Source organism: Delphinus delphis, chromosome X, assembly GCF_949987515.2.
Source record: "Delphinus delphis chromosome X, mDelDel1.2, whole genome shotgun sequence".
Taxonomy (NCBI): Eukaryota; Metazoa; Chordata; class Mammalia; order Artiodactyla; family Delphinidae; genus Delphinus; species Delphinus delphis.
In genome coordinates, this window is record NC_082704.1 from 111,832,632 (window position 1) to 111,858,179 (window position 25,548).

Consider the following 25,548-nt stretch of genomic DNA (forward strand, 5'->3'; position numbering starts at 1 on the left):
ATGTGGGGCATGGCTAAAGGGTTTCAAGATACATCTTAAGCTCAATTTGTGGTTCCGCCAGCCATCATGAAACAAAACAGTAGCCAGTAAAAGTTCCTAAATGGGCATATCTGCTGTAATCTTCAGCAGACTTCACCAAAGTTCATACATGAGGAGCGGTTACAGATCTACGTGATTACACGGAGCGAAGTTTGCAGATCGCAGACGCACGAAGGGATCTAAATTCACTGCATACAATGCCTTCTCACAGCCTTTCCAGAAACGAGCGTTATCTCTGCTGAGACTAGGGGGAATGAAAGCCTTAATGAAGAGGGACAAAGTTACATCACTTTGGCCATATCCTGTGAATGATTCATGAGAGAAACAGTTCAATAGATAGAGAATCCAGCCCAGTAGAAACAAGCAAAGCTCCAGTAGCTAAATCTCTGCAGTGGAAACAGGATCTTCAAGAAGCAACGCAGCCACCGCATTGATAAACCTGGAGGTAGCGAAGAAACTGTTCGGCCTGACATATTGGAACGAAGTCTTTATCATGGTGGCACCAAAGGACAGCTCAGAGGGCTGTCAGTCCCTCCAACTCACCATCAACTCCCGCCAAAACCTCCCTGAAATGAACAAATAATAATTCGGCCTCTCTAAACCATTTAAGTATCGTTTGAAATGAGAACAAATTGCGTAGCTACGCGTTTTCATTAACCATGTCTGTTTTCTGCATTTTGTGTTGATCAGTACTGGGCGGCTGGTGACACCACTCATGTAGGAAGTAAAGAACTGTGTTCTGGTAATACTTCTATAATGATTTATTTTATATTTGTCTTTTTCCTTGCCCTATTTTTATAAACCTGTAATACACGATTCAGTTAAAAGCAACGTGCTTCCTATGCAATAGCGCTTCCAGAGAAGCCCCCTTCCAGCCAGGCAGGCATCTTTAAGTCCTCTTAGGGAGAAACTCCGCAGTCACCATGGGACCTTGGTTATTTGATTGGATGAATGAGGAAAGTCAGTCAAGGAGAACAGATCATTAACAACTCAGAAAGAACTGAAATAGAGAAGAAGGGCTGGAAAACCATGCTGATGGGTTTCCAAGCACCTCCAAAGTCTCCTCTCCAGGGCTGAAAATCCCATATTCACCCAAGGCTGATGCATCTTAGTTAAGAATGTCCACTTCCACCAGGTCCACTGAGCTGGAATCCTCAGAACCATCTTCATCTCCTCCCTGCCTTCCGAATCCAATAACCAACCACTCTGGATCCCGTCTGGTAATGGCTCTCCACTCTATCCATCTCTTTCTCTCCGTTGCCTCAGCTGCTGCCAGAGGCCAATGGTCCCCGTAACTGTCATGGTAACTGGTGCGTCCTCACCGGTTTCCCTGACACTGGTCCGTTTCTCCCCTCGGATCACTCTCTCCCATGCCTGTAAATGTCATCTTCCTTCAAATCAAACCCTGCCATCACTTAGGTGCTAAAATAAACTTTATTGGCTCCCTGGTGCTTACAGAACTAAGTCTATTTCTGGCATGACATTCCAAGCACGTCAGAACATGACACCAACATAGATCTCCCACTTCATCTCCTATTGGACTCCCCACCCCGATCACCACCATCCAAACTCTATGCTCCAAACACATGGCACTTGTAAGTCCTCTCTCCTGTTTCACACCTTGGGGCTTTCACTTACTGCACCTTCTGCCTGGAGTGCCCTGTGTCAGGATGAACGTCTACTCATCTTTCAAGACCCAGATCAAATATCACTTTCTTCTTCCCACTTCCCCCATGTCAAAGTAAAGAGCTCCGGACGCTCAGGCTCAGCGGCCATGGCTCACGGGCCCAGCCGCTCCGCGGCGTGTGGGATCTTCCCGGACCGGGGCACGAACCCGTGTCCCCTGCATCGGCAGGCGGACTCTCAGCCACTGCGCCACCAGGGAAGCCCCTCTCCCGCAGCTTTTTATAAACACTTCCATTTTAGCATTGGCTCAGGTTTTCCCATAAGGTAATTATTTGTTTGCCTGTCAGTCTCCCTCACCGTCGGACTCAATTTGATGTGAAATAAGTCAATGACGGGGTGGCTCAGTGCCTTCTCACTGAACTAATTTCATTTCCTGGAGGCTGGGCACACCCATGATATCCAGGGGTGATATTAAAAATATTGAATAACTGTGCAGCATGGGCCCTGACCAATCAAATGGGTTCCTGGCTGGGCGGGTGCATCCCAACTGAAGATCGACCTTGGCCACAGCCCAGGGATCAGGGTTTCAGTGAACGGTGTCCCACGTCTGATTCAGTCTTTAAAAACCGCTCAGGTTTCAAGCTGATTAGGTCAGCTAGGGCCTGACGCTTTGAGTACTGCTGGTTGAATCCTTCAGGATTCAACAAATTGCCCTGAGCGTAGACACAAGGTTAAAAAAAGTTACCCTCACTATTTCCAGTCTCCTGGGATAAACCATAATGGAAAAGAATATTAGAAAAAGAATGTCTATATGTGTAAAACTGAGTCACTCTGCCGTACAGCAGAGACTGGTACAACACTGTAAATCAACTATACTTCAATAAAGAAAAGAAAGATTAAAGAAAAGTTACTCTCATCATTTTTACAAAGACTGGAGCCAAAAAGGTGGACAGCAGCTGACTGCTTTGTAGTGGCAAAGGCTTCAGCACACACACACACATTCCTCCTCCCCCCGAAAGCTTTTCCATTGTCTGTGCAGTCACAGTATAACCACACAAAGCGGGCTTTCATTTATGTCTCCCTCTCTGGGAAGCCAGGCTGGAGAGTAAAAGATATCTTAATGTTCTCTTTCAAGGCCGCTGTGATTTAGAAACAAAGATTGGTAGGATGCTACAATATCGGCCTTTCTTTCACTCTTCTCCTGCCCTTTCTCTTACCTTCCACTTGCCTTTTTTTAAAAAAAAAACAAATTTGAAGCAGCTCCTGTTAGCTACCTGGAAATGTGTTCAAAGTAAGTAGCAGTGGGAAGAAATTCAACTCTGAAGAGAAAGACTGAATTGGGGGTTTTGTGGCCCATGTTCATGGATTTCAGTTTTAATCCAACAGTGCACATTTGAAAGCTGCAGCTCTGGCCCCCCTATACAAACTTTTCCTGGTGAAATGTAGGAACTTAGAATCATCTGGACCAGGCTGGAAAGAGGGGGTTTGATGCCATGTTCAGGTAGGCAAGTCCTAGGGCTGTGCAGTCCACTACAGAAGCCACTAGTCACACGTGGCTATTTCAATTTCAATTAATTAAAAATAAATCGATTTAAAATTCAGTTCTTTAGTCACACTAGCCACATTTCAAGAGCTTGAGAGCCACTTATAGCTAGGGGCTCCTCTACTGAACAGCACAGATGAAGAACACTTCCATCACCCAGAAAGTTCTACTGGGCAGTGTTACCAGTGATTTGACTTTGTTTGGCTTGGGGTGGGGGGATGGGGGTGGGAAGAGTCTTGCTGGGAAACAGAAAACTCCTTATCACGGGGGGGGGGAAACAGAAACTCCTGGAACATTTCTCCTTCCTCCTCTTTCCCTGCTTTTCTACTTATTTTCCCACCCGATTCCCCTCTTCCTCATCTTTGCGGATGGGAGAATCTGATCAGGATGTACACCAGAATGGAATCTCCTCGAGGGCAGGGAGCTGGAGCCCTCTGGTTCACTGCTGTAGCCTTTGCAGCCACCTCAGTGCTTAAGGGCACGTGCTGAGTAAGTGTTGGTTGGATGAGTGATCCCAGTGGGGTGGGATGTCGCTAATTTCCTCTATGAGGCAGGAAAGTAAAACATCTTCCGCTTGGTCGTGGGGGAAGCTGCTGTTTGGAGCCACCAAGTATACCAGGGACCGCCAGGGACACTCTCCAACAGCCTCCAACCTCAACTCCCCGAGGCTGGACAAAATCCTGCCTTCACTGTCGGACTGGGAGGGGCAGCTTGCCGTAGGAGTCGAAAACTCGACTCCGTGGGTGCGAACGCTGGCTCTGCCACTTATGAGCTGCGTGGCCCTGGCGGAGGCCATCTAACCTGCTCTGTGCCTCAGCTGCCTGGTCTTTAAAGTGAGGGTGATAAATAAAAGCTCTTACCTCATAGGGATGTTGTTTGCATGTTAATCCACGTCAAGCACTTGGAGCAGTTCTGGGCTCGTAATAAGTGCTCAAGACATGTTAGCTATTGAACTGCTCCTGCCAAGCCCATCCTGCTAAATGAGGAGCCTCAGCCGCAATCGTTGCCAATGAACTCACAAGAGCAGCAGAGCTGACTGTACTGAATAAAACGAAACGCTGAAAATCTGCTCCAGCCACCCGAAGCATGTATGTTAGGAGGCTTCTGGGAGTGTTGAGGTATTTGAGAGATTTAAAAGCAGAAGGAACCACTCCATCAATAGGAAACATAAAACTTTTAGAAACAGTGAGGGTGGAAATCCTTTTCCGTCCCTCCAACTGGTCACTTTTGTGCCAGGAAGATAAATCCACTGGGCTGTTTTGAATGGAAATGGGCTCTGAATGTCTTCCAGTGACACAGGAAGGGCTCCCCACGAACTGAGATTTGAAGGGCCAGACCAGCCTGGGTTCTGAAACGTGGCAGTGACAACAGGTCACGGCAGCCCCATAGGCCACACCATGGGTGGGAGTCAATTCAGAAGGAAACTGACGAGGAGCCGCCACTGGCCAGCAGGGCAGCCCCTGGCACCGACCCCTCGTCTGTGGAGGTCCTTACACGTGCTCACGTGCTGTCCCGGGGCTGGTCTCTGGCCCCGCAAGCAGCAGCTCAGGTGCAAGCAGACAAGATGCACGTCAGAGAGGGCAGGGTCCATCTTGGCTCACAAGCCGCCCGCCCCACGGGAGCGCATATCTAATATAGTGAGCAACTAGAGTTTCCAGGCGCTCCAGAAGGGACATGCCAGTACCCAGCGCTGCGCACTTGGGGAAGCCCCAAGCTACGGCTTCCTGCCAGCTATTTAGATCCCTTTACAGTCCTGCTGCACCAGAAGCAATTTAACGATTGGCTCATTTTTACTATAAGCAATATTGCCTGGTAACACAGCTGACATTCCACCTTTACCAGGTTTCCAGGGCAACAGGGCTAGGAAGTTAACATAGGGACCGATTTCCACACAGAAGGGGAAAGGGTTCTGTTAACCCTTTACGCACAGTGATAAACCTCCACAGAAGGAGGCCTGCTACTCCCTGTTAACTGACGCGGGGACAGGATGGAATGCAGAAAAGCTTGACCCCACCCCGGCCTGGGGGCAAAGGGTGGCCACTGGGGCTTCCTTGGCAACGAATGATAAGGATTGGACTTAGGGCTGATCCCGTGAGGGAAAGACCACAGGTGAGAGGTCTTTAAGACTGCCACACTACTGGCCCCCAAGAGGAGGAAGGATCATGACTCGCGCCCCAGGGGAAACACGAGGAACCCCAAAGAAAGGAAAGCAAATCTACGTCAACCAAGCAACTCACTGACCTGCATTTAAGGGTCATGGGACGGACTCTTCACCTAGTTTCCTGGCTCAGCGCTTGCGTGGAGGGCGCACTTCCCTAACGTCTGCTACAGCATCCTCACCGTTTTTGTTCCAGGCTGGAGCACGCCTTTACAGCTCCTAGTAAGCAAGCTATTTCCTCTCTCACTTGAAAAAGCATATCAAAATAGGATGAAAGCGATGTTAGCTGTACCCTTAAATCCACCCTAATTTATATTTAAAAGTAAACCGTTCCCAAATGTCTGTCATGAATAACAAAGTACTTGAGGCGTACAACTTGAGCCTACGAGCGACACACGGATGTGTCCGGGGACCTGCGTCTGAGAACCAATGTCCCATGATAGCAGCATGGGGCAGGGGGACTATTCCCGTGCTGCCCTCCAAGCCCCCCTCAAACTGAGACCAGACATGCTTTCATCTTTCCCACGTCAAAGTGGGAAGCCTCAGGCCCCTCTCGCCCCAACCTGCATTGCTCTGGAGTATTTTATTGGGGTGAGGCTACAGTTCTAGGACACCCAAGGTGAGCCAGTTCTGGTATTTCTTCACCTGATTTGGTCACTTATCTAGTGTATGGGATCCCAAACCCTCAGGATGCATTTTATATTCTCATATGACCCCTTGGGTCAAAGGATAACCAGGATCAGCTGGTGCTAGGCTTAACTCAAGCTCGGAGAAAGCATTCATTCATGCATCCATTCACCCAACAATCAAGTATCCAAGGCTTATGTCAGATGCTGGTAAGACTGACCTCAAGGGGTCCTCATGGAGTTTCTGGCCTCAAAGAGTTCAAGACCTTGCTAACTCAGATACCTGATCACCCTCTTTCCCCGACTCCTTTCCCTCTTCCTCCCCCTGAGAAGCCCCAGCAATTCTTTATTGCTGGAGGCTTTCTAAAACAGCTTCTCCTGCAACGTGTTTCATGCAACGCAAGACTCCAATGTGTTAACAGATCCCTATGGTCAAATGAATTTCGGAAATGCTTCCTGCTTGGGCCTTTTTAGAGAGTCACAATGTACTTCAGGATATGAAAGGCTCTCATAGGTTCTGCAATAAAGCAACTGTTTTTCTTTTTTAACTCATCCAGTTTTCTCCAACCTTCTTGACCACAGAAATGTGTGTGTGTGTGACCTACTAATATCCTGAGGAACCCACGTAGTTTGGGCAACACTTCACTGAAACAACGCACCCTTCACTTGTCTCCCAGTCTGGAGATGTATGTATGTATTTGTTTATTTTTATTATTTTTGGCTGTGTTGGGTCTTCGTTGCTGCGCGTGGGCTTTCTCTAGTTGCAGTGACCAGGGCCTACTCTTCGTTGCGGTGCGCCGGCTTCTCATTGCGGTGGCTTCTCTTGTTGCGGAGCACGGGCTCTAGGCGCGTGGGCTTCAGTAGTTGTCACACGTGGGCTCAGTAGTTGGGGCTCGCAGGCCCTAGAGTGCAGGCTCAGTAGTTGTGGCGCACGGGCTTAGTTGCTGCACGGCATGTGGGATCTTCCCAGACCAGGGCTTGAACCCGTGTCCCCTGCATTGGCAGGCGGATTCTTAACCACTGCGCCGCCAGGGAAGCCCTGGAGATGTATCTATTAACATATACTTGTACATACATAAAATGCCTGACGTTATTGTTAACTTGGCCAATGTCTTTTAACTCTTATTAAAAATACTATTAACCTAGTTTATTATCAGGACACAAAAACTGTCTTAAGTGAGATTCTTAAGGGCCCAGAGTAGGATGCTGTGGGGTAGAGATACTAAGTCATCAAAGAGGCAAATTCATGGCCCTCAAGGAATTTACAGTCTTCTCTGAGAGGTCACTGAAACCAAGCCAACTTGTTTTCCTCTGGGGCCATGGGTCCCAGGGGCTTGGGCAAAGAAAGTTCTAGTAGCTTATTAAAATATGTGCCCCTCTCTTACTGCCACTTGAGCTTTGGGTGCCAATCAGAGTTAGGACTAAAGGGGCTGAATGACTTGGCCGTGGAAGCAGGAACATTAGGACGGTGTTGAGCCATGGTGTGAAGTCACAGCAACATCTTTTAGACTGATAACTATATTTGATTATGTTCTTTGTTTGAACCATTAATAATGGGAATGGGGATGACTGAATGAATGTCTAAGTATATAGTAGGTTTGGCAGGCGGTCGTGAGAAGCTGCGGACTCTGGAGAGAGAAAAAAAGAATGCAAGTTCCTTTCGTTCTATTTTTCCGAGCTCTGACATATCTTGGAGAGAAGTCTGACATTGTTGCAAGCATCAATTCAGTGTCCCCAGACGAAGCCAGCGTGTTTTGTCTGAGGCTGTTCTGGCTCTTGGCTGACGTAGGTCTCGAATCCTGCCCTTCAGAAAGAAGGAAAGTGGTTTATCTTGATTTCCACACCCAAGCCTGAAATCACTGTTGCTCAATGCCTGAGGGAAAAAAGTGCAAGCGTGTGTGCGAATGTATGTAAGAGTGGAAATTAAACGTTTAATAACTTTATCGTGTTAACAGTAGCTGGGTTGTTGCCAAGTAGCCTTATGCTCTAAGGGACTCCCACACAGAGAAGAAAGGCCACTTAGAGAAGTGTAAAGAATTTTCTTCTTTGAACTTTCTTTCCTTAAACACTGTTCTCAGAGAGAGAAGGGGAAAGGTGACCTGCTTAGCAAGCAGAGGCGAACTTTCAGCTTCCACGCTAGGCCACCCCATACTGCTTGCCACCATGGCCACAGGTCCCTCCCCAAGGTACCTCGTCTCCAGTCACAGCAGACACACTCCCCTTCTCTAGTGCTGTCTCACGGCACCTTCCTTCCTTCCACCCTCCCTTCCTTCCTTCCTACCCAACAGCTCTAAGCTCCTCAGGAGGACTTTGCTACTGGTCCTGCTTCCTTCCTGGCATGCAGGGCCGGCTGCCGGTTACACATTACACTCCAGTTTATAAGAGAACTGATGGAAAGTGACTCTCAGTTTAAATAACAGCACTTAAAACTTGATTTGGGTTTTTTAAAATAAGTTTATTTTATTTATTTTCACTTTTGGCTGTGTTGGGTCTTCGTTGCTGTGCGTGGGCTTTCTCTAGTTGTGTCGAGCGGGGCTACTCTTTGTTGCGGTGCACGGGCTTCTCAGTGCGGCGGCTTCTCTTGTTGCGGAGCATGGGCTCTAGGCGCGCGGGCTTCAGTAGTTGTGGCATGGGGACTCAGTAGTTGCGGCTCGCGGGCTCTAGAGCGCAGGCTCAGTAGTTGTGGCGCACGAGCTGAGTTGCTCCGCGGCATGTGGGATCTTCCCTGACCAGGGCTTGAACCCGTGTCCCCGGCATTGGCAGGCAGATTCTTAACCACTGCGCCAACAGGCAAGTCCTGAGCTGGTTTTTTTTTTTTTTTTTTTTTTTTAATGCGCTTTGTGACTTGAGACAGTGACTTAACGTCTGAGTTGAAACCTCCTTTTATGTAAAAGAGGCTGATCCCTCTTCTCACGGTGCTAAAAAGACCTGTCAGCTTGTTGCTCTTTTCCCAGAATACGAGGGTGAGGTCAGTGGAAATGTTTCTGTAAGTTATCGTTTGGGGACCGTGCTCCTTCGGCCGCTTAAAAACTTAGGTGAGACTGCTGGTATCCAGGCCAACCTGAAGGAGTTTTTCAAGTAAGATTTTCTAACACAGCAAAGAAACATCTTTTAAAGCTCCAGACATAATGTTCTCCTTCCTCGCCCAATAATTATGTAATTTTGAGGATAACGGCTCTTTTCCACCATCAAATCCATTTATCTTGATTTAAGATGTGTAAGCTGCCCACAGCAAACAATTCTGCCATGCCCAGATCTTTTGCTATTTTCCTTCGGGGTTTATTCTTTACTTCGATAGGGAACTAAGGCTCGTTTTCTGGCCTGAAATGGGCAAGATAGTGCTTTACGTGCCCCGTCCCCCCGCCGCCATGAAACACAAATGCTCTGCAAAGTCATCTCTCTACTTGACAACCTTCCTGCTTCCCCATGATTTTTCAAAACACTGGAAAGAGACAGGGTGCCCATTTCTCCACCACGCCAAGCTATTCATTCATCAGATCGGCTGAGCCTACAAGTTGGGGTTTTCCAAGCAGCTTAAAAGATGAATTCCATCCCCTTCCTCCCCTCCACAACCGGCCACCACCCCGTGCGATGCCACTACCTCCCATGGTCTCACCACTTCTTAATGAGTGACAACGCCAGCACCCACGATGGTTTCCCAGGTGCTTCCACCAGAATTTATCACTGACCTACTTTCTCTCTAGTTTCTTTACACTTCCCTGTACCCTGAAACCAGTCTGACACATTGCTTCTTTTGGAACCCCTGTAAATTTCTTCCTGGAGGTCTGGTCTTGGCATTTATTATTATATGACTGGCACCTTTGTCTTGGGGTCCGCCACGTCGCATGATGTACCAGAGTGAAAAAGCTTATAGGCACCCACTCATCTTCCCCTTCGTTCTCTTTCCTTCTTTTATCCCCTCTCTCCTCCTATCCCCACTCACTTAATTCGGTCTCTCTAAATGCCACCTCTCCAGGAATAGAGCCTGACAATACCAGACAGCTGAGATCTACTGGAAAATACTAAAAATAATTGCCTTTTGTTATTAAAGTCAGGATTGGGGCTGCTGTTCCCTCCCAGGAATTTGTAGTTTCCTGCAGGGATTCAGAGGTCTGTACCCCAGTGTTATTTTTAGAACACGAAGGGCTGTTTCAATAAACATGCCATGAAATTGATGACGTCATCTTACATTAATGTGTATTGTCTCTTGTCCCATTTAGCTCTGACTGTTGCTTTTCTGGAATTTGCCATTGGAATATTTTACACACTGATCTCTTCCTGCTGTCCTCCACACCCTCTTTGACATGAAAGTTCCTTTTGAGATTCCAAGAGGGCCAAGAGCCCTAACCCTCTGCCTAAGCTTCCTTACCCACTGGGGACCAGCTGCACCATTTATGTTTTCTGGTGCAATCTTTTTTAGTCAAGGTCTTGGGAAACCTAACTCAACAGTCATCCTCCTTAGGACGCTGGTATTAATAGGCTGCCTTTTTGCCCATAAGCCTTTATTTTATGAAAATAAATACAATGTGAACCAGATGAGTGTCTTAGTACTAGACGCCCAGCCTGGAAAATGTGCCCCCGGGATGTATAACAATAACAGCACTATTAACTGGGCTTGATTTTCTATGTCTAGAACACACGCTATAAGGATTTAGCGTGCATTAGAACCATCTGAAGTTTCTTGTTCAAAAGGTACCTTCTCGACCTCCAACCCCAGAGGTTTTGATTCTTAGCGTGGCAGTTTAACAGGAGCCCCACGTGCTTCTATGGTCCATGTTGGGAGAAACCCCAATCAAGAACAATGATCGTATGCGGTACATATATACAGTGGAATATTACTCAACCATAAAAAGGAATGAAATTGGGTCATTTGTAGAGACGTGGATGAATCTAGAGACTGTCATACAGAGCGAAGTAAGTCAGAAAGAGAAAAACAAGTATCGTATATTAACGCATATATGTGGAACCTAGAAAAATGGTACAGATGAACCGGTTTGCAGGGCAGAAATTGAGACACAGATGTAGAGAACAAACATATGGACACCAAGCGGGGAAAGTGGCGGGGGTGGGGTGGGGATGGTGGTGGTGGCGGTGGTGGTGGGATGAATTGGGAGATTGGGATTGACATATATACACTAATATGTATAAGATGGATGATAAGAACCTGCTGTAAAAGTAAATAAATAAAATTTTAAAATTAAAAAAAAAAAGAACAATGATCCTAAAGGTTTATACCAGGTAACAACGTCCCGCGTCATCTGGTGGGTTTGACTTTATCAAGCAAAGAATTCACTAGCGTTATCAACCCCGCTCTGGTCCATTTGGATACATGCCACCTGCCAGAATGGCTAAAAATAAAAAGACAGAAAATTCCAAGTGTTGACAAGAGTGTAGGGCAACTGGAGCTCTCTCACACTGTTGATGAGATTACAAGATGGTACACCCAGTCTGGAAAACTGCTTGGCAGTATCTACTAAAGCTGAATATTTGTATTCCCTATGATCTTGCACTTCTAGGTATATCCCCAACAGAAATACGGCTGTGAGTTCACCAAAAGATGTGTACATAGCAGCACTATTCGTAACACCCCAAACTGGATATTAGCAAAATGTCCTTCAGTAATAAAATGGACAAATCAATTGTGATATGCTCAAAAGCTGAAATACTACATAGCAATGAAAACCAATACATTTCAACCATATCCAATAACAAAGTTGCTGCAGAGGGAAAGAAATCAGACACGGAAGAAATCATACCACATGATATTCTATTTGTATAGAATTTTACAAACAGCTCAAACTAATCCATGTTGATAAAAGTCAGAGTATGGGTTATCCTTAGGGTCAAGGTAGAGGTGAGGGGGCTCCTCTGGGCCTGGTGGTGTTCTTTTTGTGGGGGGATGTCGGGTACTTGGGTGTGTTCAGTTTGTGAAAATTCATTCACCTGCATAGTTAGGATTTGTGCATTTTTCTGCATGTGTGTGATACCATTTTACAAAAGCAACCCACATTTTCTTCGGGGAAAGAACATATAAAGAGATGGCCTAGTTGAGTTACAAATACGGACTCTGAAACTACATGGCCTTGGCTCAAGTTCTAGGCTTACTACCTATAAGCTTCATGATGCTGGGTAAGCCATTAAGCCTTTCTTACCTCTCTGTCCTCACCTGTAAAGTAGAGATAATAATAGTACCTATGTTATGGGGTTGTTGTGAGGATCGAATGAGTTAATATTTGTACAATACTTAGAATAGTGTAAGGCCCAGAGTAAGTACCATATGTGTTTGTTAAATAAATAAAACAGTTTTCTTGGGGGGGGGGTGCACTTGAAAAACAAGTCTTCTAATGATCACCACTCTAAAGGAGATTGAAGAAGAGTTGAGAAAATAAGAGGGGTTGAACTTCTTTCCTGGGCAGAGTTCTTGACTGTGAGGGAAAATATTATCTTGGTGCTCAGCCAATTAATTCTGTTCTTTACTGGGAGTCTGGACTTCCAACAGGCTCCTGGGAACCAGTCCAGAGACTTGACAACGAGCCACATTTGGGACTGCCAAAAACTGCCACAGGAGAGTCCGCCCCAGAGGGCCTGTGGGAATTGCTGGGGAGGGAGAACGCGATGCAGTGAAGAGCCACACCAGGCCCCACGCCAGGCTGGAGGCCCCCTGACGCCACCTGAGCCATTGCCTCTCCCCCAGCTCCCTGCCAGAACCTTCCCTTCCATCACAGGTCTCCTCCCCCAAAAAGCTGACAGGGACAGGGCTGCATTCACAGACAGGAAAAGAAAAGAAAAGAAAAGAAAGAAAGAGGAGGGGGGGGGGAGGGAGGGAGGGAGGGAGGGAGGGAGGGAGGGAGGGAGAGAGAGAGAGAGAGAGAGAGAGAGAGAGAGAGAGAGAGAGAGAGAGAGAGAGAGAGAGAGAGAGAGAGAGAGAGAACAGAGCAGGGGGGTCCTAGCTTTCCAGAAACGAGCCTGTGCGAGTCCCAGCCGCTCTCTCCATTGAGTCTGTTCTTCGCAAAACATCCCTAGTGAAGGAGGGGCCTGGGGAGCCTCCAGTGCTACAGGTCACCCCCCGAGTCCACCACAATTAGGCGCCTGCCACGGGGCTCGCCCCGCTCCTCTCACCTGGTTACTTTCTGACTCAGCTGGGTCCTCAATCAAAGCACATTTCCCTCTCATCTCATCCTTTGCTTCAGGAAGTTGAACTCACCCTCTAAAGCCTGTGCCTGAACAAAATAACCCAAATGAGAACAATTTTTATCTCCTATTATGTGTGTAAGTGAATCTACTCTAACTTGGCAACTCTCCTGGAATAGCCCACTAGCTGTTAACTAGTTTCTTGCCTGCCCTCTTTCTCGGCTTTTTCTCCAGCTTTCTTCCAAACGCTGGCTGAGGAGAGAATCCCAACTCCCACCCTTTTCCTTTTCTTTTTTTTTAGATGAATGGTCTCAAGTTCTTCAAACCATGTGCGGCAGACTGGCTGCTTCTACACAAAACCGTTTCTCTTTACGTCTGTCTCGGGCACACAGATTTCCCAGCCTCCCTTGCACGGCTGTGGGGGCCACGTGACAGCTCCGGCCAAAATATGGGCGCGCCCATAAAACTTCCCACGCTACCCACCATGCTCTCTTTTTTTAAAAAAATAAATTTATTTATTTATTATATTTATTTTTGGCTGCGTTGGGTCTTCGTTGCTGTGAGCGGGCTTTCTCTAGTTGCGGGGAGCGGGGGCTACTCTTCGTTGCAGTGCGCGGGCTTCTCACTGCGGTGGCTTCTCTTGTTGCGGAGCTCGGGCTCTAGGCGCACGGGCTTCAGTAGTTGTGGCACGAGGGCTCAGTAGTTGTGACCTCAGGCTCTAGAGCACAGGCTCAGTAGTTGTGGCACACGGGCTTAGTTGCTCTGTGGCATGTGGGATCTTCCCGGACCAGGGTTCAAACCCGTGTCCCCTGCTTTGCCAGGGGGATTCTTAACCACTGCGCCACCAGGGAAGTCCCCATGCTCTTTTTTGGCCTCATCTGCTGGCTGGATGCAGCAGATCTGGAGGTAGAGAGGACTGGAAGGTCCCAGGGGAGAGTGAAGCCATAAAATGTTAGGAGTTTGGATTTCTGAATGCCTGCAGGAAGGCAGCCCCCTTTTCCTTGGAATGTGACATGCGCAAGAAATAAGCCTTAATTTGTATGAAGCCCTGAGACTTGGAGTAGTTGGCAAAGCAGTTTGCCTACCTTGACTAATGTACCAAGTTCCAGACTCTCAAACTTCTTTCTACCGGGGTGGACACTCGGGTCCTGTCTCTCAGTGGTTCCCCGTGCAGGTGTCTTTGACTCTCCGCATGGTAGGCTGTACCTGGAGTATTAGCATCAGAGTCCCAAGTCCTGACCCTCCACCTGTAACCTTGGTTCATGTTTCAACTTTTAAATATGGTTTTCTGCCTGTTGATTAAAATGTACTTGTTGGAAGTGAACTCAAAGCCTCAGAAATGGTGACCATTATTCCCTTAACTGAGTCGTCAGGCCATACGCTCTGTGTGTCCACGTGGGCATGTTCAGGATATTTGAATTAGTCCTGCTGGCTGCGGTGTAGACCAACAATGAAGAGATTGGAAGCTGCCAACTCCCTCCAAGCTGGACAAGTTCTCCCAAGCCACTCTTCCCATTCTAAAGCAGAATGATTACAAACACATTACAAAGAACAAGCCGCTCAGCATCTTGGCTTTTCCGGTGCTCTGACTTGCATCCATAATGACAAGAAACAGGCAGCTTTGTGGTAAACAGAGGCTGACACAGACCTACGGACTGAGAAGCTGAGTTGATTTATTATATTTGACTTTGTGAGTTTGGGGGCTGCCAGATTTCGATGAATAGTCGTGAGTATAACAAACCTTCAGTGTTTTTTTTGTTTCTTTGTTTTTGTTTTGGAGCGAGGGAGGAGGTGAGTAAATTTTCTGTAATTTAAGCCCACCTCAGGGCTCTGAACATCCTTCCGTCAGTTCTCACTTGGCAGGAAATTGGAGCTCTTAGAGCTACACAGAAATCACTTTTCCACTATTAAAGAACCAACACAAGTAACTGTTTGACTCAACGTTCACTCCTTGGAATAGGTGATGGGTAAATATTTACCCACTGGCATAGCTGTTGACTAATTGTCCATTAAGAAGGTTAAATGTTAAACACTTATTGCTGAATCGAATAATCTCACGACAATCCTATGACTAGTCCTTAAGGTCTAAAGGCAAGAAAAATAGTCTACGTCCGTTGCTTTCTTTCAATCTTGAGCATAAAGAAAGGCACACTCTTAGGAATTGGACACACAACTAATATCCATTCCCTTAGCACTCCAAGCCAGCTTGATTGCTTTTTCATTGTTCTTCACCCAAAGGAACCTTGAGCCCTGGTTAAGTATTAAGAGGAACAGAGAGGGAAGGGTTGGATAGGAGTTTAGCCGGAACATGGGGAACATGTGAACTAAAAGGAGAAATAAAACTTGGGAATAGAAGGTATCACCTAGAAGTGATGATGGTGGCTGCCCTCCATCAAAGGGGACCGTGCACGACAAATGCCATTAGAGTGAAAACCCTAGGATAGACTTAACCAAGAACATCCAGTTTCAGCTGAGTCTGGGGGTGGGGGCAATCCCAGCAGCAGACGGCCAATAAAGAGCGAGTGGGGAAAGTCTCTAGACTGGCAGGCTCCTGGGAAGGATCCTTGCTTGGTACCCCCTCTCCTCCAGGGTCAAAGAATGAACATCCAGGTGGGCTACCTCAACAAGTCAGTCTCCACGTGGATGAGAAGGGCAATGGCCAAGATACCTGCAGAAATTCCGCATCTACTCCAGGCCAGCGGGAACATAGACGGCGCTTGGTGGGTGTAGTGGATACTGGTGATGCCCCACCCAGATCCCCTTAACTGGGCTGAAATCCCCTTCTCCAGCTGCTATGAGTGTTGGCTGATAACGGCAGCTCATGGCGGACCCCTTCTCTGGAGAACTGTCCTTAGTCAATGAGAGTCACCCAGCCCGGGAGGTTACGCCCCCTTCCCCAGGGGTAGCCCATAGCTAATGACTGACCAATCCGGTGAAGAGAAGGCCAGCGCTTGCTTCACGGTGGGATCAACGCTGCGGTGGTCTCTAGATAAGACCACAGACGTGCTCAGATCTTTTCCCTATCCTGCTTCCCTTCCTCCCCGGCTCTTGAGAGCACGCCCTTGATGAAGCACATGCACAAAAATCAATGTCTTAGCTTCTGCTCCTGTTTCCGAATCTGGTTCAAGGACAGTAGGACAGGCAAGACGTCTGGTCCCCTTTCACCGTCTCCAGGCTGCCTGAGAATCTGTTTGCAGAGGCTGCCCCTGTGGGCAGGTGCAATAGCTTCAACCCAGAGGTACCCCAGGCAGAACTGAGACAGAGGAATCCACTTGACTCCTTCCAACCAGCGACTGAATTCCATTTGGAGGAGAAGCCTGAGAGCATAAGACTGGCTGATACCTCTCTGCTGCTTCCATCGATCCATGACCTCCTCTCATCTGCCGCCCACGCTCCAATGTATATCCAAGTGAAGACTCTTTCTTCCATTGGACTTTCTTCTCATTAGTGACCCCCTGCCTCTTAGCAACGTGTTTGGGTTAGTGACTTTCTTCCTCACTTCTCTATCAATGGCTTTTGCTATAATTATGCCTGCACTGCACGACGTACAGGAAGAGCATGGGCTTACATGGTACGTGAACTTGGGCAAGTTCTTCAATCTTTCTGAGCGTGGATTTCTTCTTCCGTAAAATGATATTAATAAGGCCAACCTCATAGAGTGTTGTGAGCATTAAATGATACAAAAACTCAGGGTTCACTGATACCCTACCTGGTACACAAAAGGCACCCAGTGGTAGACTATCTGGTATATCATCGGTTCTTCTTAGTGAGAATTATTTATTTATTCACTCATTTATTTAATTTTTGGCTGCATTGGGTCTTCGCTGCTGTGCGCGGGCTTTCTCTAGTTGTGGCGAGCGGGGGCTACTCTTCATTGCGGTGCGCGGGCTTCTCATTGCGGTGGCTTCTCTGGTTGCGAAGCACGGGCTCTAGGCGCACGGGCTTCAGTAGTTGCGGCACGCGGGCTCGGTAGTTGTGGCTCACGGGCTCTAGAGCGCAGGCTCAGTAGTTGTGGCGCACGGGCTTAGTTGCTCCGCGGCACGTGGGATCTTCCCGGGCCAGGGATCGAACCCGTGGTCCCCCGCATTGGCAGGCGGATTCTTAAGCACTGCGCCACCAGGGAAGCCCAGTGAGAATTTTTTTAGAAGACAAGTAAGGTATAAAAAAGAAACTGAAAAATTAAACCCTACTCTTGGAACACAGAGACAAACAGGCATTTTTCCTCAGGTCAGTTTTAGGGCTCAGTTCCACACTGAGAAATCATTTATTTTAGAAGTCCTTTCTGTGTGTAGGATTCTTGCACTCCCATCCAATGAAACAACTAGGGATCCCTTGGGATTTGATGGGAAATTCTCCCCCACTGAATTCTTGTTGCAGCCTGGAAGAGGTTCCCAAATCATCAAGTTCCAAGAAATTGGAACTGCTGGGCCGGTCCTCTGTGTGTGACCTGAGAGCTGCTGTTTTCCTGAACACTGAAGGAATAACTGCTCCCAAACATGCTCCCTCCCAGTGGGCCCACTGGAATCCAGTGGGACTCTTAATCCACTTAGAGTATGAATAAAAAAAGCAGGGACCACTTTCAGGGAATGCGTACCAAGGCCAGGTAGAGTTCTAGGTGACTGACAGATGTTAATTTCTCATGGTCCCAACAATTCTGGGAGGTGTTTATTCTCATTTTATAGCCAAGGAAACCAAAGGTCAGTGACTTGCCCAGGGTTTTGGAGTAACACACATGATTTGAACTCACGTCCTCCTTCAAAGTCTGTGCTTATGATAACCTTTGTGCTATGGTGTTTTAGTAACTATAGTCTTGTATTAAGCATGTTGTTTTTTTCTGCCACTTACTTGTTAAATGACCTTGGCCAAGTTTCTTCTATTTCTTTTTTTGGGGGGGGGGGCAGTTTCACTTCTTATGGAGAATTTCTAATTTATCCCCAAAGTAGATAGAACTGAACTGTGAAACCCCATGTACTCATCACACATATACAACAACCATCCAGGGTCCATCTGCCCCATTCACACCCCCTTCCACTCCACCCTCCTGTCCTGGCAATGCCAAAAATCAAACCCTGTAGGTCTGGCTCCAAAACCCCTTGCCATGCTGGTCCCTGCTCTCTTCCTAGCACTGAGCACTATTGCAGCACTTCCCAGGGCCCACTTTATCTGATCATTTCTTATGTGTCATTCTCTCTTTTTTAAAGGAAACTTGTCACAATTAATATATTTGATAAAATATTCAAATTGACTGTAGAGAACATTTCAAGGCTTAACCTCAGACTTCCAACCGCCTGGCAAAGTTCTCAGGTGCTATCACTAAGCTACCATGGCGACTGTTGAGACGACTTCTGCTCTAGCAAAAATAAATATATAACCAAATAGTTGGCTTGCCAGTTGGGCAGTACAAATTGTTCCTTTTCCTTCCCTTAATTACCTCTCAATGGAATACCCCAGGGGTAAGTTCCCACAAATCTTCAAGCTCCTCTAAACGCCAGTGCCAATACGAAAGTTAAATATAGAACAATATCCTATAAACAAAGTCCCGAGACTAAGGACCCAAAGGATTCTGACGTTATTCTTATTCATGGGTTACAAAGAAAGTAAAACGAATTGTGTCAACGGTCCCAACACCTCTAGAGAATATTATATTGCAACACAAAAGACACAGAAGATCACTTTCAAGGAATTTACAATATGGTTGAGTGTACAGAATACGGCCAAATAAAAAGATAGAGATACACAGAAATACAGTGACAGTTACATACATAGACTTATGACCGCACAGTGCTACACACACGCGTGTACACACACACACACACACACAGGCTGACCACCCCATCTCAGATGCACATAGTCACAGTGTGATGCAAACACAGAGAAACACAAGATGACCCAGGGACAATGAGAGTCTGAAGCCTTAGTTTGGGTTTCAAGTTGGCGACCTTGGTTAAAAGCAGCATCAGGGAAGTGGGGGAGTCTGCTGGACAAAATTCTTAAGATTGGAATACGTTCCATTCCTGGATCAGCCAGTAATGAGTCATTTCTTTAAGCCGCTCGACTTCACTAGAGCTCAGTCTCTTTGGTTCTAAGGCTCCTTCCAGCCTTAACATTCTATGATGCTATCAAGACCCCCTTGAAAAATAACCCACGAGGGCAATTTCCCACAGTATGGACTTCCGGGACAAGCAACGCAGTCAAGGCTCACACATGAGTTGGTGTACCTTGCGCAAGTTAAGAAATAGTTATAACAAAACCAAGCAGGGCCAAGTGACTGTGACATGGCCAGGAAGTCAGAGAAGGTGCCCGCTTTATCTGGAAGGTACGGAGGGTTCCTCCTTCATAGGAAATGCTCTGGGAATCATGGAGACACATGTTCTCATACCCATCACGAGGGCTTGAAAGTTAATCTGCAAGTACGCAGCAGCTTCTGAACATTCTGGTTTGGCTCGCAGATCTTGGGTTTAGTTCCGGGAGTACAAAAATTGTTGCGTTGACACCTCTTGGCCACCAGAGAGCTCCATGCATCCAGCCAGACGCACCTATTCGATCAGCAAGCACCCGTTTGTAAAAAAGCAGGCTGCTCTTCAGTGCCTGCAGCCTGGAGCACGGGTTCTACTGCAAATTTCTTATACCAGCAAAATTCACTCACCTGCCCCATCACCAGGAACCCTGACCTTATCCCTCTGCCTTTGAGAATGTGGGACCTGGTGCATTCAGGAGGCATGGTGATTTTCTTTTTCTGCTCATAAAAATAATATATGCCAATCACGAAAAGTAGGAAAATACAACCTAGTATAAAGAAGAAAATGGCCATCATCCAGAAAAAACCACTGGTAAGATGTGGACACATTTCCTTCCAATCTTCTTTTTATTTTAGGAGGTGTGGGTATTCTTGCATATTTAGGGGCAGTGTATTCTGCTCTTGAGGGTAACTTTTCTAACCTGATATTTTCTCTTAAGTTTATAAGTGTTCATTACGTGTGCAGCGCAAGACAATTTGGAGAATTCAGAGCCGCATAGAAGAAAATAAAAACACCTTGTTTTTCTGGTACCCGGAGATGATCATTTTCACATTTTGGTGTTTTACCTTCCAGTCACTTTTCTAAGCATGATACTTATTTACTTTTACAAAACTGAGACCATATTGTATAGACTGTTCTAAAGACTGCCCTTTTTACGTAAGTATTATATCATGGCCGTTTCCCCCATATCATCAAATATCTTCCAAAAACATGACTGTTAATATCTGGGTAATATTAAAATATATGAACGGAGCTTAATTCATTTAACGACTGTCTAACGTTGGCCATTTGTGTTGATGCCGACGCTTTTAATTCCAAACAACACCAGGATGAACAACTTTATGAAACTATACCCTATGTTCACATCATTGGTCATCCACCAGGCATAAATTCTTAGGTTTTGAGTTACTGGGTCAAAGGGTTTGAACATTTTAAAGAGACGGATTCTAATGGCCACACTGTCCCCCAGAAGTGTCATTATCAGTTCATATTCTCATTAGCAGTCCCCGAGAGTCCCTGTCCCACCGTACCCTCGCCCACTCTGGGGATCACAATTTAAAAATCCTTTGCCCGTTTGATATACACACACACTGACACACACAAAGTTATATCTCACTGAACATTTAAAACTCTGTATATTGGCCATTTTTATTTCCTTGTGCATTTCTGAGACCTTAATAAGTATCCAGCACTGTGCCACATGTTTAATAACAACTAAGTCTTCCAAAGAACCAAGCAAGAAAAATACCATCACCTCCACTTTACAGGTGAGGAAACTGGGGTGTGGCGATCTGAAGCGTCTTCTCAAGGTCACACCGCGAGTAAATGACAAAGTTTGGTGTTCAATTCAGATCTGTGATTCCCGATCTCACGCTCTGCCTATACGAAACCATACTGTTTCCCTGAGAAATGTTTGAAATGTATTTTTACAGAGGAGGTAAGATTAAAGAACGACTCTGCTGTCCATTTAAGAAACGGTGTGAGACTGCCTGGCAACGTCTCCTTAAACCTGGCAAGTTAGAGAAGGAATGAGTGAGAGCACTTTGGAGACCTTTTCACAACTACAGGATGCAACCGCCTCATTTTTATAAATGAGGACTCTGAGACCCCGAGGAGTTCAATGACCTGCTAGAGGTTTGACCAAAAGATGGGGGGAAGAGGGCAAGAAAATACAAACAGCACAAGAATGTGACAAGCTCTTTCATGCCTCTATGTCTCTGCCCTTCGGGTTTCCTGATTTGGATTTCCCTCCCCATCCACCTGGGGACTCGGCTCAAATGTCAGGTCCTCTACAAAACCTTCCATCATTTTTCCAGGTAGAATTAACTGTCTCCATACTCGGCACATCTGCACTTAGTGTGTTACGAGCACTTATGGTATTATGGGGCGGAGATGTCTCATTGCCCAACAAACTTTTAAAATCCCTTCCATAGGGATGGATCACAGGGACTGAGTTGATGAGGGAAAGTGGCTGCAACCTCCCCCTTTGCAGGTAGGTATGGCCAGGTGACTTGTTATGGTGAATAGCATGTGAGTGAACAAGATCTTCTACCGCCCCTGTCTTTTTTTTAAAAATTTATTAATTTATTTTTGGCTTTGTTGGGTCTTCGTTGCTGCATGTGGCTTTCTCTAGTTACAGCGAGCAGGGGCTACTCTTTGTTGCAGTGCGCGGGCTTCTCTTGTTGCGGAGCATGGGCTCTAGGTGCATGGGCTTCAGTAGTTGTGGCGTGCGGGCTCAACAGGTGTGGCTCACGGGCTCTAGAGCACAGGCTCAGTAGTTGTGGCGCACGGGCTTAGTTGCTCCGCGGCACGTGGGATCTTCCCGGACCAGGGCTCGAACCCGTGTCCCCTGCATCGGCAGGCGGATTCTTAACCACTGCGCCACCAGGGAAGTCCCATACCACCCCCTGTCTTGCTTACTGCTTGTGAGCTCTGTCATTTGAGAATATGATACTTGGAGCAAGACAATCGTATCGCAACTATGAGCCAACAAGCCTAAGACAAAAAGCCCACGTGATGAGGACGGCAAAGCAAAAGAATGGGAAGAGCCTGGTGGGAACGACACTGTCAAATTACTGAACCAATCCCAGAACCATCTACCTTCAGACGTTATATTTTCTAAGATAATTAAATATCTTTATCATTTAAGCCGCCATTAGTTGGGTATCCTGTCAAAGCATCCTACTACTGTCTTTGATTACTCACCACTGTCTTTCACTAGATTATTGACTTTTAAGGGCATCCTTTGTGTCTAATTCATCTTTCTATCCCTGTTCCTCAGGCCTATCACAGGGCCCTCCAGGCGCTCAGCAAACACTCCCTGAATTGAATCCACCAATTATGTTCAACTTTGATAAAAGATAGCGCTATGCCCAAAAATACTTGATTTCCACTGGCCAATTCCTGTAAGAACCTATTAACTTAAAACCAGACTCTCCCAGCTGAGGCTCCATGAAGCTCTGCCATTCCTACAGTCCAGGGCAGAATTTGCCAGGCAAGGGTTCATTTAGTGCTTGTTAATTAGTCAAGTGCTGAGCGCACCCCATGACTTATTTTTACATTATTCGCACAATTGCACAATTAGCATTTTAAAAGGTTTTCTAGGAGGCTGGCCCAAGCAAGTTTATCTTGAAGAATGTCACAAAAAGAAAAGAATCATTAACAAGTCAGTTCCCAAGCAGATTTAGTGGACCACTGGCTTCAGCCCAAAAGGCATTGCACGGAAGACTCACTTTTAGTACGTGGCCAAGGAAGTGATTTTTGGTAGACTCAAACCTTGAGGGTCCTACCCCCTACCCCCCAAAGCAGCGGACCTGCTGAGGAGGGGAACGGACTCATTGTGCTAGGTGGTTATTATGCGGTTTTTATACTGCTCAGTTCAACAATTAACTCGGGCACCCGTTTGACTGACTCCAATTCCAACTGGACAGTTACCAGTTGGGTAGTGTGTTTTTGGAAGACGCTAAAGAAGAGTATGAGAGGCGATTCACTTTATCATTAAGTGAAAAAAAATCCGCATTCTTTAATGTAGGTTTGCAGTTGCTGCATACATTAATTACTCAGTAAGTGAATATATGTCAATGTACTTGTATCTTCCCCTAGGAACACCAACTTACTAAATCAGCACTGTCTTCGGTATTAGGAAAACCAATGTGTTAGGTCTTAACCCTCCCCCCACAATTCTCTAATAAACCAGTCAGTCACGAAGTTCAGAGAAAAATCTTATTAGCATTCCCTGTCCTGTCAACCTCAGAGGTTCAGAAAAGAAACATCACGAGTCTACGCAAAGCCTACAGCGTAGCGAAGGACTGATTTCAGGGCTACTCCACCATCTTGCCCATAGAGCAGTGCGCCTATGCTTCTCACTGCTGTCGCAGGCTTTTGTTTACGGCATCTCAGCCTGGCTTCCCAAGCCCTGGTAGGCAGGCAGGGTTGGTTAGAGGGCAAGTCATGGATTCTGGTCCTATCAGAGGTCAAGCAACATCAGAGGCACTCTCAGACCTCAAGTAAATGGCTGTGTTTGTTCACAGAAGATGGCCAGGGGATGCGTCGCTCAAACGGGGAACCTGATCTCTTTACTGAAAAAGCAACTGACAAGGTATCCTGTCACTCTGTCGACTCCATGTGGGTTTCCAGCCATATTTTCTCTCGGCATCTATTCTGAAATATTCTGGTGGTGACTCTCATTTTATCCTTTGCCTTAGTAAGTGTTCAGGCAGCTTTTACACCTGTGCTTTTGGTTCTCTTTGTTTCTAAGGCCCTTGAGGGCAGTGGCTCGTCTTCTGCTTCTCTCGTAGCCCTTCTAAGTCCGGGCACTCAGAGTTCTCCACGCTGAGAAGAAAGCCTCCAGGAGAGAATGGACAGATAGGCCCGCACTCACCCAACAAGGTGACAGCGCAACCCGCTGTCACTTCTCTCATTCCCCCCAAATAGCACTTCTAGCCTCATTTTCTTAAATAGATGAGACACCTGGGCCCGGAGAGGTTAAGTAACTCGGTCCCGGCTGCACATAGTGGGACAAGGCCAACGAGACAGGCTCTGACTCCTTCACTGAAAAGTGATCTGATAACAAATGCCCTTGGTTTTGGAGAGAGACACAAGCCAGCAAGCAAACAGCTCTCTCCAGTCTGGTCTTGCCTCGTGTCAGGTGTACAAACAACCGCACACATATAGTCTTACTGTGTCTCTCGTAGTGAAATTGGCAAAAGGAACAAACACAGCTCTTTTTTCTCACTTCATTAAAAAAAAGAAAACAAAACTAAACCCGCATATAATTTTCCATCAGCTTGTCAAGCACGAGACCTTGGCCCCCTCTTCTTTCCAGCTGAGTCGGTCTGAGCTATTCCTTCGGCTGTCAGTCCCCCAGCATATTCCTGGGAAGTGGGGCCTCCTCTGGGTGATGGTACCCATATTAAGGCCTCACAGGGGCTGACAAGGGAAGGAAGGGCGTGATCTGTCAGGTCCCTCCTCGGAGCCAAAGGCCCATTCCAAGTTGTCCCCTCTCCTACTCAAGAAAGCTTGGCGTTCCTTAGAAGCCATGAAGAAAATAGAACCACAGTGGATCCCTCTAGAGACGGCCACATGGAGGGCGGGACTCCTTCACTTACACAGGCCCTATCCTGAGTGAAAATGCTGTTGGCATAATACTGCTCATTGAGGCTTGGCCATGCCCTGAAAGGTCTGAATCCAGGAAGGATGCAAAGTCGACACTGATGTCCGGAAAAAGTGCACACTACTGACAACAACAGCTAATATTGCTCTAGTCAGAATATAGGTCAGACGGCATACTAAATCCTCCCAACCGCCCTATGAGATGAGTACTAATATCATCCCCCTTTTATGGATGGAAAAACTGAGGCACAGAAGAGTCAGGCATCCTGCCCAAGGACACACAGCTGGAGCAATAACCCATGGTTAAGGCTGGGGAATGGTTTGAAGAGAGTCCACTTTCCACTTTTGAAAACTTGTATACCTTACTCTTTTACCTTATTATATTTTTTTGCCACAAGCAAATAACTATCTTACTTCTTTAAGTAAAAAAGAGGTAAGCAAACTGTAAAGGGAGCCTAATTAAGACTCACTGGAAAAACGGTAAGTCCTTATATTAGCAATGAGCATAAGCTGTGAAATATTACTTTCAAAAGTAGAGTTTTTCATCTTTAAGTGTCGAAGCCAGGCCAACCGAGGACCGTGCAGGAAGGCTTCCTTGGGCGACTGTTTGTGAAGAGGTACATGGAAGTAAGGCCCCTTAGGCGAGTGGGGATGCTTAAAACGCTTCCTCTTTAAAGGCATTTTATGCATTTTCTCAGCAGTCCCAGCATTATTCTTTTTCTGGTTCTTGGTGAACCAACATCTCAGATTCCACACGAGTGGCCTCCGGTCCAATAAGTTTTGTTCGTATTACAA

The 25,548-nt window shown here is 46.7% G+C and overlaps 1 protein-coding gene across 1 annotated transcript in view; it reads right to left on the bottom strand.

Annotated features, from left to right (window-relative positions):
* The window catches only part of NHS (NHS actin remodeling regulator), a 349,654-nt gene that overhangs the window by 133,962 nt on the left and 190,144 nt on the right, over window positions 1–25,548 (bottom strand). The gene's annotated exons all lie outside the window — the stretch shown is intronic.